This window comes from Oncorhynchus masou, unplaced genomic scaffold (genome assembly GCF_036934945.1).
Source record: "Oncorhynchus masou masou isolate Uvic2021 unplaced genomic scaffold, UVic_Omas_1.1 unplaced_scaffold_2950, whole genome shotgun sequence".
NCBI classification, from domain to species: Eukaryota; Metazoa; Chordata; class Actinopteri; order Salmoniformes; family Salmonidae; genus Oncorhynchus; species Oncorhynchus masou.
In genome coordinates this window covers 18,790-33,094 of record NW_027009370.1, presented here as the reverse complement: position 1 = coordinate 33,094, position 14,305 = coordinate 18,790, and positions in this window count along the sequence as shown.

The following is a 14,305-nucleotide window of genomic DNA, read 5'->3' as shown; positions in this document are numbered from 1 at the left end:
GCCAAATCAATGCCGGTCGATACCAGACAAAATCTGAACCAACGTCCATGGACATGGAATGCAAGGCCAGTCCGGATTGCACCAAAAAAAGACATCCAGTCCGGACAGAGCAACAACAACAAAAGACATCCAGTAGACGTCGGTGTCGGTCCATGTTTACTGGAGGTGTAGCCTATCGTGTCCATTCGCTTATTTGCCACTTACATGCGGTAATAATAAAAAGTGGTAATAGCCTACAGTTTTCTTGACATTTTGTTTTAATTATTGTGAATGGGTTATGTTTTACCCTGGCTATATCTGCTACATGATTCATGTTACATTATTTTGTGGACGGAATGTTGGTAGCGCGCCGCAGCGATGCTTCTCTCCAACAGAGAGACGAGCTGGGAATAAACAATCAAAATATTTTGCAGCCTTGCCTTTGACAAAGTGGGAGCTGCTTATCACAGGGCGGCATCAGCGTCACCTAAAAAGCCCATATGTCACTGTTTAAGAGAAATTGACATTGTTTTTGGGCAGAATTATGTGAGATTTAATGTGTTGTTGGAGGTGCATCTTTATCAATTTAGTTCAGAAAATGATACCCTCGTCAATGCCGCCACAGGCCACAGCCTAAATCTGCCAAATGAGGCGGGCTGGCCCTGTGTATTCCCAGTCATGTGAAATCCATAGATTTATTTAAATTGACTGATTTCCTTATATGAACTGTAACTCAGTGAAATCTTCAAAATTGAGGCATGTTGCATTTTTATATTTTTCTTCAGTGTGGTTACACAGTACCTACTAACTAATATAATTACCATATAAATACATGGTTTTAGTGCAACCAAATCTGGGAAATTGGTCTGATTCAACCAACAGATGTGTGTGCTGAAGTTTACTAGATTTTAAGCTGTGAAACTCAGAAACAAATGTACTTTATGATTAAAACTTCATCATCATCTCTGTCTCAGAGGGTGATTCCTTCCACTGTAGAGTGGGGTTCTGTGGTCACTGTTCACCCATGATTACAGCACAATCAGTGGAAAAGAAAAGTTGACTGTACAAATCTGTTTGCAAGATGCTCAGCTCAGAGTCCAGCCAGGTCTGTTACTGCAGCAGCAGACTAAATCTTCCCCAGTCTCAGTCCCAGTCCAAGTCCCAGTCCCAGTCCCAGTCCAAGTCCCAGTCTCAATCCCAGTCTCAGTCCCAGTCCCAGTCCCAGTCCAAGTCCCAGTCCCAGTCTCAGTCCCAGTCCCAGTCCAAGTCCCAGTCCCAGTCCAAGTCCCAGTCTCAGTCCCAGTCCAAGTACCAGTCCCAGTCCAAGTACCAGTCTCAGTCTAAGTCCCAGTCCAAGTACAAGTACCAGTCCAAGTACCAGTCTCAGTCTCAGTCCAAGTCCCAGTCCAAGTACCAGTCTAAGTCTAAGTCCCAGTCCCAGTCCTAGTCCAAGTCTCAGTCTCAGTCTCAGTCTCAGTCTCAGTCCCAGTCCAAGTCCCAGTCTCAGTCCCAGTCCAAGTACCAGTCCCAGTCCAAGTACCAGTCTCAGTCTAAGTCCCAGTCCAAGTACAAGTACCAGTCCAAGTACCAGTCTCAGTCTCAGTCCAAGTCCCAGTCCAAGTACCAGTCTAAGTCTAAGTCCCAGTCCCAGTCCAAGTCTCAGTCTCAGTCTCAGTCTCAGTCTCAGTCTCAGTCTCAGTCCTAGTCCGAGTACCAGTCTCAGTCTAAATCCCAGTCCAAGTACCAGTCCCAGTCTCAGGCCCAGGTATACTTTGCACTGCTCTGGTGCATGCCAAGAGACACATTTTCCACATTTTTCATTTTTCATTTTCCATTGGTTTTGTCTTGTCTTCCCACACACCTGTTTTCAATATCATTCATTACCTGTTGTGTATTTAACTCTCTGTTTCCCCTCATGTCTTTGTCAGAGATTGTTTATTGTCAGTGTTGTGTTTATTGTATAGGTGCGACGGGTCCTCATACCCATGTTTGTTTATATTCTATTCTTATTAGTGTTATGGAGCATGTTATGTGGACATTCATTAAAGACTCCATTTTACACTCCGTTTGACTCTCCTGCGCCTGACTTCCATGCCACCTATACACACGACTTTGACACCTAGTATTTACTGAATGTCTGTCTCTTTCCAACTGAATACTGTTGTGAATAGAGTTTGGCTGTTTTAAATTGTGTATATTATGAAATAAAATAAGCATGTGTTATTTAATATCTTGTTGACTGATGACCAACCAAGAGCATTGAGCATGACTACAACCGAATAACCATATATCCACCTTTAAACAATCCTTGCTGCTTTGTTCTGTTTAATCTGCAGCCTCCAAATTTAACTTGTGGATGCATTTCCCCAGAACACAGAACAGTAGATCACCTGACTCCCAATTAATGCTTGGGTTGTTTACTTAAGAATCTTTCCTGGTAAATATTTAGCTATCCTTCTGATCATGCATGCAGTTATAATATTTTGTTTTACATAGATGAGTTATTTGAGACGACCATGATAAGCAGTTGTCTCGCTGCACTCCTAGTAGTTTGGTTTCTGCCACTTCCTAAGTTTGTACTCCCCCCATACTTAATTGTATCCTATGCTGTGTTGGCCTTTTCCTAGTGGAACAGACCAACATAACTTTGGTTTTCTTAGTGTTTAAAACAAGTTTGTTCCCAGCAAACCCACTCCCTGATATTTTCCAAATCTACTTGTATAGCTTGCTGTACGTGTTGAACCGATTGGAAAAAGAGGACCAAGCACTACCCCATTCTCAGCGACAGGGCTGCAGTGGAGCAGGTTGAGAGCTTCAAGTTCCTTGGTGTTCACATCACCAGCAAACTAACATGGTCCAAGCACACCAAGACAGTCGTGAAAGAGGGCACGACAAAACCTATTCCACCTCGGGAGACTGAAAAGATTTGACATGGGTCTTCAAATCCTCAAAGTTTCTACAGCTGGTTGTATCACTGCCTGGTACGGCAACTACTCGGCCTCCGACCGCAAGGCACCACAGAGGGTAGTGCGTATGGCCCAGTACATCACTGGGGCCAAACTTCCTGCCATCCAGGACCTCTATACCAGGCGGTGTCAGAGGAAGGCCCTAAAATTTGTCAAAGACTCAAGCCACCCTAGTCATAGACTGTTCTCGTTGCTACCACACGACAAGCGGTACCGGAGCACGAAGTCTAGGTCCAAGAAGCTTCTAAACAGCTTCTACCCCCAAGCCATAAAACTCCTGAACACCTATTCAAATAGCTACCCAAAATATTTGCATTGCCCCCCCCCCCCCTTATTCACCGTTGCTACTCTCTGTTGTTATCTCGTATGTATAGTCACTTTAATAAATCTACCTACATGTATATATTACCTCAACTAACTGGTGCCCCTGCACATTGACCTTGTATTGGTAACCCCTGTATATAGTCTTTCAAGTGTTATTTTACTGCTGTTCTTTAATTACTTGTTACTTTTATTTCTTATTCTTATCCGTATAACTGCATTGTTGGTTAGGGGCTCGTAAAGTAGCGTTTTCAATGTAATACCTGTTGTATTCGGCACATTTGACTAATACAAATTGATTTTATTTTATTTTATTGTCTTGCTGTATAAATTGTAGTATCATCTGAAAATGTAGTGGTTTGAGTTTCAGATAAGGCATATGGAAGGTTGTTGTATATATTAAGTAAAGAAGTGGACCAAGGCAGCTGCCCTGTGGTATTCCACAGTTTAAAGCATGAGGGGAAGAAAAATTAACCATTGATATACAGTGGGGAGAACAAGTATTTGATACACTGACGATTTTGTAGGTTTTCCTACTTGCCGAAGCATGTAGAGGTCTGTCATTTTGTATCATAGGTACACTTCCAACTGTGAGAGACGGAATCTAAAACAAAATCCAGAAAATCACATTGTATGATTTTTAAGTAATTAATTTACATTATATTGCATGACATAAGTATTTGATCACCTACCAACCAGTAAGAATTCTGGCTCTCACAGACATGATAGTTTTTCTTTAAGAGGCCCTCCTGTTCTCCACTCATTACCTGTATTAAATGCATCTGTTTGAACTCGTTACCTGTATAAAAGACACCTGTCCACACACTCAATCAAAATATATTTTAGATTCTTCAAAGTAGAGACCCTTTGCCTTGATGACAGCTTTGCACACTCTTGGCATTGAGCAGGTGTGTCCAAACTTTTGACTGGTGGTATACAGAAGACAGCCCTATTTGGTAAAAGACCAAGTCCATATTATGGCAAGAACAGCTCATATAAGCAAAGAGAAACAACAGTCCATCATTACTTTAAAACATGAAGGTCAGTCAATCCATACAATTTCAAGAACTTTGAAAGTTTCTTCAAGTGCAGTCGCAAAACCATCAAGTGCTATGATGAAACTGGCACTCATGAGGACTGCCACAGGACAGGAAGACCCAGAGTTACCTCTGCTACAGAGGATATGTTCCTTAGAGTTACCATCCTCAGAATTTTCAGACCAAATAAATGCTTCACAGAGTTCACATCAAACACATCTCAACATCAACTGTTCAGAGGGAGACCTTATGAATTAGGCCTTCATGGTCAAATTGCTGCAAAGAAACCACTACTAAAGGACACAAATAAGAATAAGAGACTTGCTTGGGCCAAGAAACACGAGCAATGGACTTTAGACCGTTGGAAATCTGTCCTTTGGTCTGATGAGTCAGATTTCAGATTTTTGGTTCTAATTGCCGTGTCTTTGTGAGACGCAGAGTAGGTGAAAGGATGATCTCCGCATGTGTGGTTCCCACCGTGAAACATGAGTTGTGATGGTGTGGAGGTGCTTTGCTGGTGACACTGTCTGTGATTTATTTAGAATTCAAGGCACACTTAACCAGTATGGCTACAACAGTATTCTGCAGCGATATGCCATCCCATCTGGTTTATGCTTAGAGGGACAATCATTTGCCTTCAACAGGACAATGACCCAACACATATCCAGGCTCAAGGGTTCCAGGCTGCTTTTCATTACGTACACCTGTCACCATGATTACGGGCAGCTGCACAATATTGGACTCACCTGGACTCCATTACTTTGTGGATTACCCCCTCTATATTTGTCTGCTCTTTCAGTTTGTTCCCTGTATCAGCATTGATTATGTTATTTTTCTCCTGTCCAGAGGCTGTTCCTGTTCTGTTTCATGTCTGTGTTTCATTAAATGTTCACTCGCTTTACCTGCTTCTCGTCTCCAGCGTTGATCCTCACAGTAAGGGGGCAGTAGGTAGCCTAGTAGTTAGAGCGTTGGGCCAGTAAGGGAAAGATTGTTACATTGAATCCGGAGCTGACAAAGTAAAAATCTGTCCGTTCTGCCCCTGAACAAGGCCATCATTATAAATATGAATGTGTTCTTAGCTGACTTGCCTCGTTAAATATATATATATTTTTAAAGTACGTTAAAAAAAGCAATGGCTATTTGACCAAGAAGGAGAGTTATTGAGTGCTGCATCAGATGACTTGGCCTCCACATTCACCCGACCTCAACCCAATTGAGATGGTTTGAGATGATTTGGACCACAGAGTGAAAAAAGCAGCAAACAAGTGCTAAGCATATGGGAACTCCTTCAAGACTGTTGGAAAAGCATTTCCAGATGACTTAAGATTGAGAGAATGCCAAGAGAGTGCAAAGCTGTCATCAAGGCAAAGGGTGGCTACTTTATAGAATCTAAAATATATTTGGATTTGTTTAACACTTCTCTGGTTACTACATGATTCCATATGTGTTATTTCATGGTTTGATGTCTTCAGAAAATTGTAAAAATAAAGAAAAACCCTTGAGTAGGTGTGTCCAAATGTTTGTCTGGTACTGTACATAGTAATTCAATCAATCAATCACCTAACCTAACCTAACCTAACCAAACCTACATGTACATAAAGTGCATTCGGAAAGTATTCCGTGTTATTGCGTGTAGATTTCATCTTTAGAATATACTGTAAGACTTTAACAACAAAATGTAGAAAAAGTCAATGGTCTGAATACTTTTCCGAATACACTGTATTACCTCAATCAATCACCCCATCTACCTCGTACCCAAGTACACTGACTTGGTACCGGTACTCCTTAAATATAGCCCTGTTATTGTTATTTTTATTGAGTTACTATTTTTCTTTGTATCTATTTGCTCATTTTCTTACTTTTTAACCACATTGTTGGGAAAAAGCTTGTAAGTAAGCATTTCACGGTAAAGTGTACACTTGTTGTATTCGGTGCATGTCAAATAAAATGTGAGCTTGATTTTGTGAGCTGGAGACAAACAGGTGAGAGTGGTGTGCAGGGTATGTGTGTGTGTATACTGTTGGACAGGTCATAGTGACTGAACAGTGCCTGGGTAATTCAGGAAACTGCCGGCTACTTTTGAAACCAATGCTCTCCATTCATCTTCCATGTTCTCTGTGCCTTATCCCCTGTCCTCTGTGCCCTGTCTCCTGTCTGACAATGTAACATAATGTTCTCCAGTCCTGCTCCTGGAAAGGAGGCATCTGTTCCAGCCCAACAACCAGACGATGTAGATGATTTTTTTCTATTAATGGTTTGATCCTTAGTTGATAAGGTGTGTTATTGCTGGGCTGGAACAAAGTCCTGCACATCTTGTGAGTCTCCAAGACTAGGATCCAAGAACACTAGTGCAACACAAGCCAGGGGTTCCAAAACAGTTTTCTTCTTGAGCCCCATCAAGTAGATAAAACCATCCATGTTTCTAGCCACAACTCAATTGGGATCTACCAGTGGGTCCCAACTCTCCACTTAGTAACATGTATTATAATAGGTAGGTTGGCTTTGTTCTTACCTGGTACGGCTTCTTCCTCTGTGGCTCTCTTTGCCTTGCCAGTCTGTCTTTGCGTCTCTGTGAGCTCCTGTTCTTTAGCCGGCTCATCCTGGGACTCCTCTCCATGTAGGGCCTCCATTCCTCCATCCATCCCTCTCTCCTCCACAGCCTGGCCTATAGAGACTATGCCTCCTGCGCTCTCCCCTCCTCTTATCAGTAGCACACAGCATAGGGCCAGCAGAACCAAACACACCACTGCAGTATGACCCCCATCCTCCCTACTCTACAGTACCTACCTGAATGTTCCACAAAATACTTCTAGCTCAGTATTCCGATCAAGTATTCCACCACAGTATTCTACTTCAGAATTAAAGTTATTGCTAAAGTTCCAGCTCAGAACGCTACTCAGAATTCTACCTCAGTGTTCTAAATCAGTATTCTACAAAATAATTCTACCTCACCAAAACACCTCACTGTTCTGTCTCAGTATTCTACTCTAGTGTTCCACACCTTCACTCTAGTGAGGAATATTCTGGAGCTCCACGCGCACTGCAAGCCACAGCCAAACCCACTCACTCAAAGCATGAGGCAGGGCTGAACACAGAGAGGAGGGAGGGAGAGGAGGGAGGAAAAGAAGCCCAAAAACAATGGCTGAGGGAGACAGAGAAAGAATCACCTTCACCTGGCTGATGAGTTGGAACAGGTGCCCAGATCAAAAGGAGATCTCAGCACAGATTGAGCAGAGCAGCTCACTGGAGAAGCCAGGAGAGGGAAGGCAGAATCTATAGATTTGAAAATAGAGCTTAGTCCTGTAGCAGAGTGCTTTACCAGGTCTTCCCTCCGCAGACTGCTCTTCCCTCCGCAGACTGCTCTTCCCTCCGCAGACTGCCACAGACAGGCACGAATGGAAAGACTCCCAGGACGCTGGATTCAGAGGAGGAGAGGGGGAGGGGAAAAATAGTGGAAAGAGGGTGGGGGAGGACAGAATGTGTGTGCTAACAATACTGAACCCCACAACATCTGTGGACTCATGTGGACTAGTTCAAAGAAAAATGAAAACAATAAAGAACATATTCCACCTCAAACTGGATTTAGTTTTTTAGGAATGTCCCGCTCTCCTTACTATCCAGATTTCAGGGGAACTGTAGCATTCTTTCCTTACGATGTAGCTTAGCAAAGTCTCCCATTAGTTTGAAGGAAAACTCATTCCCAGCCAGGAAGAAAACACACACACACATGCATACCACACACACACACACACACACACACACACACACACACACACACACACACACACACACACACACACACACACACACACACACACACACACACACACACACACACACACACACACACACACACACACACACACACACACATAGAAGGAATAACTATTTGAGCAGATGACAAAAGTTTGCCTTTTCAGGGCTTTGTGTTTTCTTTGCTCTGCCCTGTCTGTGGCCTCCCCCAGAGAAGTAGTCTCCACTCCAGTACCTCGGGTTAACTGAGACGAAGAATTGGAAAACAAACTGAATTGGAAAAAGATATGCAGCTACTGAGAAGCTTAAATGGAAATGTGTTTTTCAGCACTAAACTATGGTGCTGCAAACAGAAACAGACAGCCTAATACTTCAGAAGAAAAAGAAAACAGTGGTAAAAAAAATCTGATTCTAAGCAGGATTGTTTAGATGGTGAGTAGTAGTAGTATCTCTTGAGATTTGTCCAAAAGGGCTTATTTTTAAATGTGTTTAGAGTTATAACTCACAAATCAAATTCTAAGCATCTGGTTGGAAATGACTCAAAGTGAATAAGAGGTTTTGGTTTTGTCCAAAGTACTCTGATTCAAGTCTATCTTCCCGTACACATCACAGATTGACCTTTTATAGAGAGACAGTCGTTTTTCCATGACACACAGTTTATAACAAACAAGCTGTGATGTTGGGGGATAAGGGTAGGTCAAACATTGCAAGTACATGAGGACCATGCCACGCTGTAGAGGAACAATTTATATTGCTCAGACGTCATACAAATCAAATCAAATAAAATTTTATTTGTCACATACATGGTTAGCAGTTTTTAATGCGAAAGTGTAGCGAAATGCTTGTGCTTCTAATTCCGACAATGCAGTAATAACCAACAAGTAATCTAACTAACAATTCCAAAACTAATTTTCCCTGGGGCGGCAGGGTAGCCTAGTGGTTAGAGTGTTGGACTACTAACTGGAAGGTTGCAAGTTCAAAACCCCCGAGCTGACAAGGTACAAATCTGTCACTCTGCCCCCTGAACAGGCAGTTAACCCACTGTTCCTAGGCCGTCATTGTAAATATGACTTTGTTCTTAACTTACTTGCCTAGTAAAATAAAGGTAAAATAAAAAAAATGTAAAAATACACAGTGTAAGGGATAAAGAATATGTACATAAAGATATGAATGAGTGATGGTGCAGAGCAGCATAGGCAAGATACAGTAGATGGTGGCCGGGTGATGGTACAGTATATACATATGAGATGAGGATGTAAACAAGTGGTGTAGTTAAAGTGGCTAGTGATACATGTATTACATAAAGATGCAGTAGATGATATAGAGTACAGTATATAGGTATACATATGAGATGAATAATGTAGGGTATTATTATATTAGGTAGCATTGTTTAAAGTGGCTAGTGATATATTTTACATCATTTCCCATCAATTCCCATTATTAAAGTGGCTGGAGATGAGTCAGTGTTGGCAGCAGCCACTCAATGTTAGTGGTTGCTGTTTAACAGGCGGATGGCCTTGAGATAGAAGCTGTTTTTCAGTCTCTCGGTCCCAGCTTTGATGCACCTGTACTGACCTCGCCTTCTGGATGATAGCGGGGTGAACAGGCAGTGGCTCGGGTTGGTGTTGTCCTTGATGATCTTTATGGCCTTCCTGTAACATCGGTGGTGTAGGTGTCCTGGAGGACAGGTAGTTTGCCCCGGTGATGCGTTGTGCAGACCTCACTACCCTCTGGAGAGCCTTACGGTTGTGGGTGGAGCAGTTGCCGTAACAGGCGGTGATACAGCCCGCCAGGATGCTCTCGATTGTGCATCTGTAGAAGTTTGTGAGTGCTTTTGTTGACAAGCCGAATTTCTTGAGCCTCCTGAGGTTGAAGAGGCGCTGCTGCGCCTTCTTCACGATGCTGTCTGTGTGAGTGGACCAATTCAGTTCGTCTGTGATGTGTATGCCAAGGAACTTGTGTGTGTGTGTGTGTGTGTGTGTGTGTGTGTGTGTGTGTGTGTGTGTGTGTGTGTGTGTGTGTGTGTGTGTGTGTGTGTGTGTGTGTGTGTGTGTGTGTGCGCGTGCGCATGCGTGGATGGATGGTGTCCTACTACTGTAGCATGTCTGAATAAACCATCTCATCTCTGCCATTTTTATACACACACACATACCCTTACACAAATAGAAACCTCCCTGATAACCAAGTAATTCACTTGGTTATGGAATTATAATGGTGACAGAACTACATGAGTTTGTGTTTAGAATTTTGTCGTCACACATTGAGATTCGTGGTTGCAAGTAGCTTCGCAAATGTGTAATTTAATTTTGAAGCTGCCCACTCAAGAAAATGTGTGAAAGATTTAAACAAGGGTCGCAAACCTGTAACTTGACATTTGAATATATTCAATAAGATTTGCAAGTACCATTTATTTTTCAGAATTATTACAAGTCCATTTACGAGTATGAATATTCTGTTGTGAACCAAAAATACACGCGGGGAGTTCTGTCACTGTTGTCATGCTGACAAGAGTAATGTAAACTTGTAAAACATTTTGTAAATTTGTAGAAAGATATTTGCAGGTGGAAATTATATTTTTCGCTCTGCGAGCAGGACGTTTAACTCCTGACCAATCAGTTCCCTCTGCCAAAACCATAGGCTTGTTTGTTCCATCAATCAGAATTAGCTTCCCACATGAGAAAGAGAGGATGAGGTAAAATTAACGAAAATGATCTACTTGAATGTAATCGTCTCTTTTATCTGTGTTCATCGATTTTTTGTGAAAGGGCATGACAGTAGTTTGCTTATCATCTGAAACGTGATGGTACATTTCAGACCAGCCATTGCATTGACAGCCGCTATTGCGTTAGCTAGCTGGCCTCCGACATTCTTCCAAGTTTTACTATCAACAGGCTAGCTTTATCAGGCAGCTTTAGATGCGAGGGGGAAAACGAATATATTTTCTAGTTAGTTAACCATCTATTGATGAAGTTGATTGGAAATGCCATTAGATAGTTAAATTGAAACAGCTGGAGGAAATCTAGCTAGCTAATTCCCATCATTATCATCACTGCAAGCGTAGCTAATGTTAGCTAGGTTTCTAGAAAATATTAAATATATATTTGAAGCTATATTTTAAAGACTTGTTACTTACTTTTGAACACTTGTCGAACTACTTCATTCCACTGCTTGTTTATTGATTAATTGGTGACTGAAAAAGTTGGCAAAAAAATGCCCCTCCCAATTTTACTGCAAATACATTAGCTATCTAAAAGTAAACTCGTGACAACTTGATTATGCTTATGAATATGTAAAACTGTCTACAAAACTATGGTACATTAAAGATAGTTGGGGTTCTCAGCGACTTGAACCAGAACTGAAATTTGAGCAGTAGGAGTTAATTTCTTCCCCCTCTGCTCTTTTCTCAGGTTGAAGCACATCCTTAACACCCAGACAGATGTAAAGAACTTGGAACCTCCCAGCCCACCAGGAAATCATATTTTTCTTGGAGTTTATTCACAAGTTTAGATAGAAATAGATCCACATGTTATTTTCATTTTCTTTCATGCAGAATTGTCGCTAAACTTTTAACTTGGAAAGCTCATTCAATAATACAGACGTGGGTGATTTCTGTCCCAAGGGACTGAACTGTGTGCACATTTTTGTTCAATTTAGACCACAATTAGTTGAATGAGGTGTTAGTGAAGTCCTGAAACAAAACTCTGTACCTCCTGTGTAAAGAGCCTATGGCTGTCATGACTTAAATTGAATAAATACAGTTACCATTTTCTTTGTTAATCTATACAGATTTGTCGCGTGATTTCCAGGAGACTGGTGGAGATGGATACAACCATAACCCAATGCAGTACATTTTCCTGCATCCAGGTTGAGGCCTGCTACCAGCAGGAACATGGAGCACTCCATGTCAGTATATATCTATTTTATTTATATATATATATATAGCCCATTCCTAATCTTTTTTTCACAAATTGGTCTTTTGACCAATCAGATCTCTGAAAGATCTGATATGAAAAGGTCTGATGTAATTGGTCAAAAGACAAGTTTGTGGGAAAAAATCTGAATTGGGTTGCCTGTCTAAACACAGCCAGGGATAAGAGAATATGAATGTGTGTTTTTAGCTGTTTCTATGAATTTTAGTGACCTCAAACAGTACATGTTAGGGCAGCAGGTAGGCTAGTGGTTAGAGCGTTGGACTAGTAGCTGGAAGGTTGCAAGATTGAATCCCTGAGATGACAAAGTAAAAATGTTGTTCTGCCCTGAACAAGGCATTGAAAATAAGAATTTGTTCTTAACTGACTTGCCTAGTTAAATAATAAATAAATATTATATGGCTATGAGATAAGGAGACTCTTGCTCTAAGCAAAGGGAAGGTACCACTGAAAGCCCCAGACTTCAGGCAGATAGCTTGATGCACATGTCACAATCCAGGCCCATGTCACAGCATGCAGTGGCCTGATAGGAGATGATAATGAGTACGTTTCACCATCACATCCGTGTTAGCATTTACTGCACGTTGCTGAACAATCCAACCATTTTGTTAGTGTCATTGATATAAATGGGCAATTCAAATCCAATATCCAGTTCATAAGCATTGACTAATACCTCTAGGGTCCTTTATGGTCTGGCAGCATGCTGCTTTCTAGTGATATTTTGGTATTAGGATCCCCATTACTCTTCCTGAGGTCCACATGAAACATGACGTAATACATTATCAGGTTAGAAGGTAAGTCCCAGATGCAGACTGTCAAAGTAACATGTTTATTACAGCAACGGGCAGGCAAACGACAGGTCAAGGCAGGCAGGGGTCGATAATCCAGAGTAGTGGGGCAAAGGTACTGGATGGTAGGCAGGCTCAGGTCAGGCAGAGGTTGGTAATCCAGAGGTGGGGCAAAGGTGCAGGCAGGGTCAGGCAGTGGTCAGGCAGGCGGGCTCAGAGACAGGGTTAAAACCAGGAGGGTGAGGAAAAAGAGAGACTGGTACAAACAGGCGCTGAGCCAAACCACTGGTTGATTTGACAAACAAGACAACTGGCAACAGACAAACAGAGAACACAGGTATAAGTACCCAGGGGATAATGGGGAAGATAGGTGACACCTGGAGGGGGGGAGACAAGCACAAGGACAGATCAGGACGTGACATACTGTTACGTTCCCCAGTTTCTGTGTTGTTGTGGGTTTGTATGTGTGTGTGTATATTTCAGGAAATGGCTTCCTGGATTCTTGAAGCAGCTGATTGGTTGGCCCCATCGCTGATTGGAGCTCTGACTCCTCCCTCTTGTCAGGGGATACAGCTGTCTCTTCATTACCAACTCCTTCTCCAGCTTGATTAAAAGCCTGTGTTCCTTTTAGGAAAATACCTTCATTTTTATGTCCTGTGTTGGTGGTTGTGGCGGTCAGTGAAAGTTTTGTTGATATTATTTTGTAGCCGCTCCTTCAGAGATATGTATATGCCAATAGAACTTAGTGTTTTTGGTTAATTGAAAGTGTTCACGTAAATTATTCTGTTTCATTTGTTCCCAGAGGGGAAGGGGAACACACCGTGGGAGTGTTTAGGCAAGAGGCCTGCGGGCATACATAACCTGTAGTATTTAATCTGTCTATGCACACTAGGTAAGACCTGGGTGGACCACCCCTGTGTTTTGGTTAGCGCGCCAGTTGGTGCTTAAGGCTAGGTAAGAAGTGGGAAGGTAGGAGAGGGACTCTAACTTTTACTTTCTTTGCTGTGGTTCCGTCCTGCCCCTTTTCCCCATATTACAGGGAATGTATAATTCCTAAACATGGTAAACAGTGTGTTTCTCTGCCTCTGTCGTCCTTCCCGCACCTACTATCACATACTTTTTCACTCCACGGGAGTTGATGTAATGGGGTGTTGCGTTCCCTCCTCCAAGAGTCATATTAACTGTTATGAGAATTATGTTATCAATGTTCATAAACTGAACTTCAATAAACTACTCAGTCTGCAACCTAAAATTTGTAAGATTCCGGTTGAATGAAACAGACAGAGCCCCAGCTTACAATAGTCAAAACGTTTATTCAAGAGAGCTCTAAAAATGCACATAGCCTTTTATACCTCACATTTGGTCATATAAATGCCTCCTCTCTTTACACTGTCAATGCTGTTTACAAGTTTTCCAACACATACATTACTTATCATATCTTACAACATGTTACATAATCTACTGCAAACCTCACGGTTTTCTCCCCTCCCTGGGTGGGGAGACATCCTTTCTGTTTCACAGTGGTCACAAGT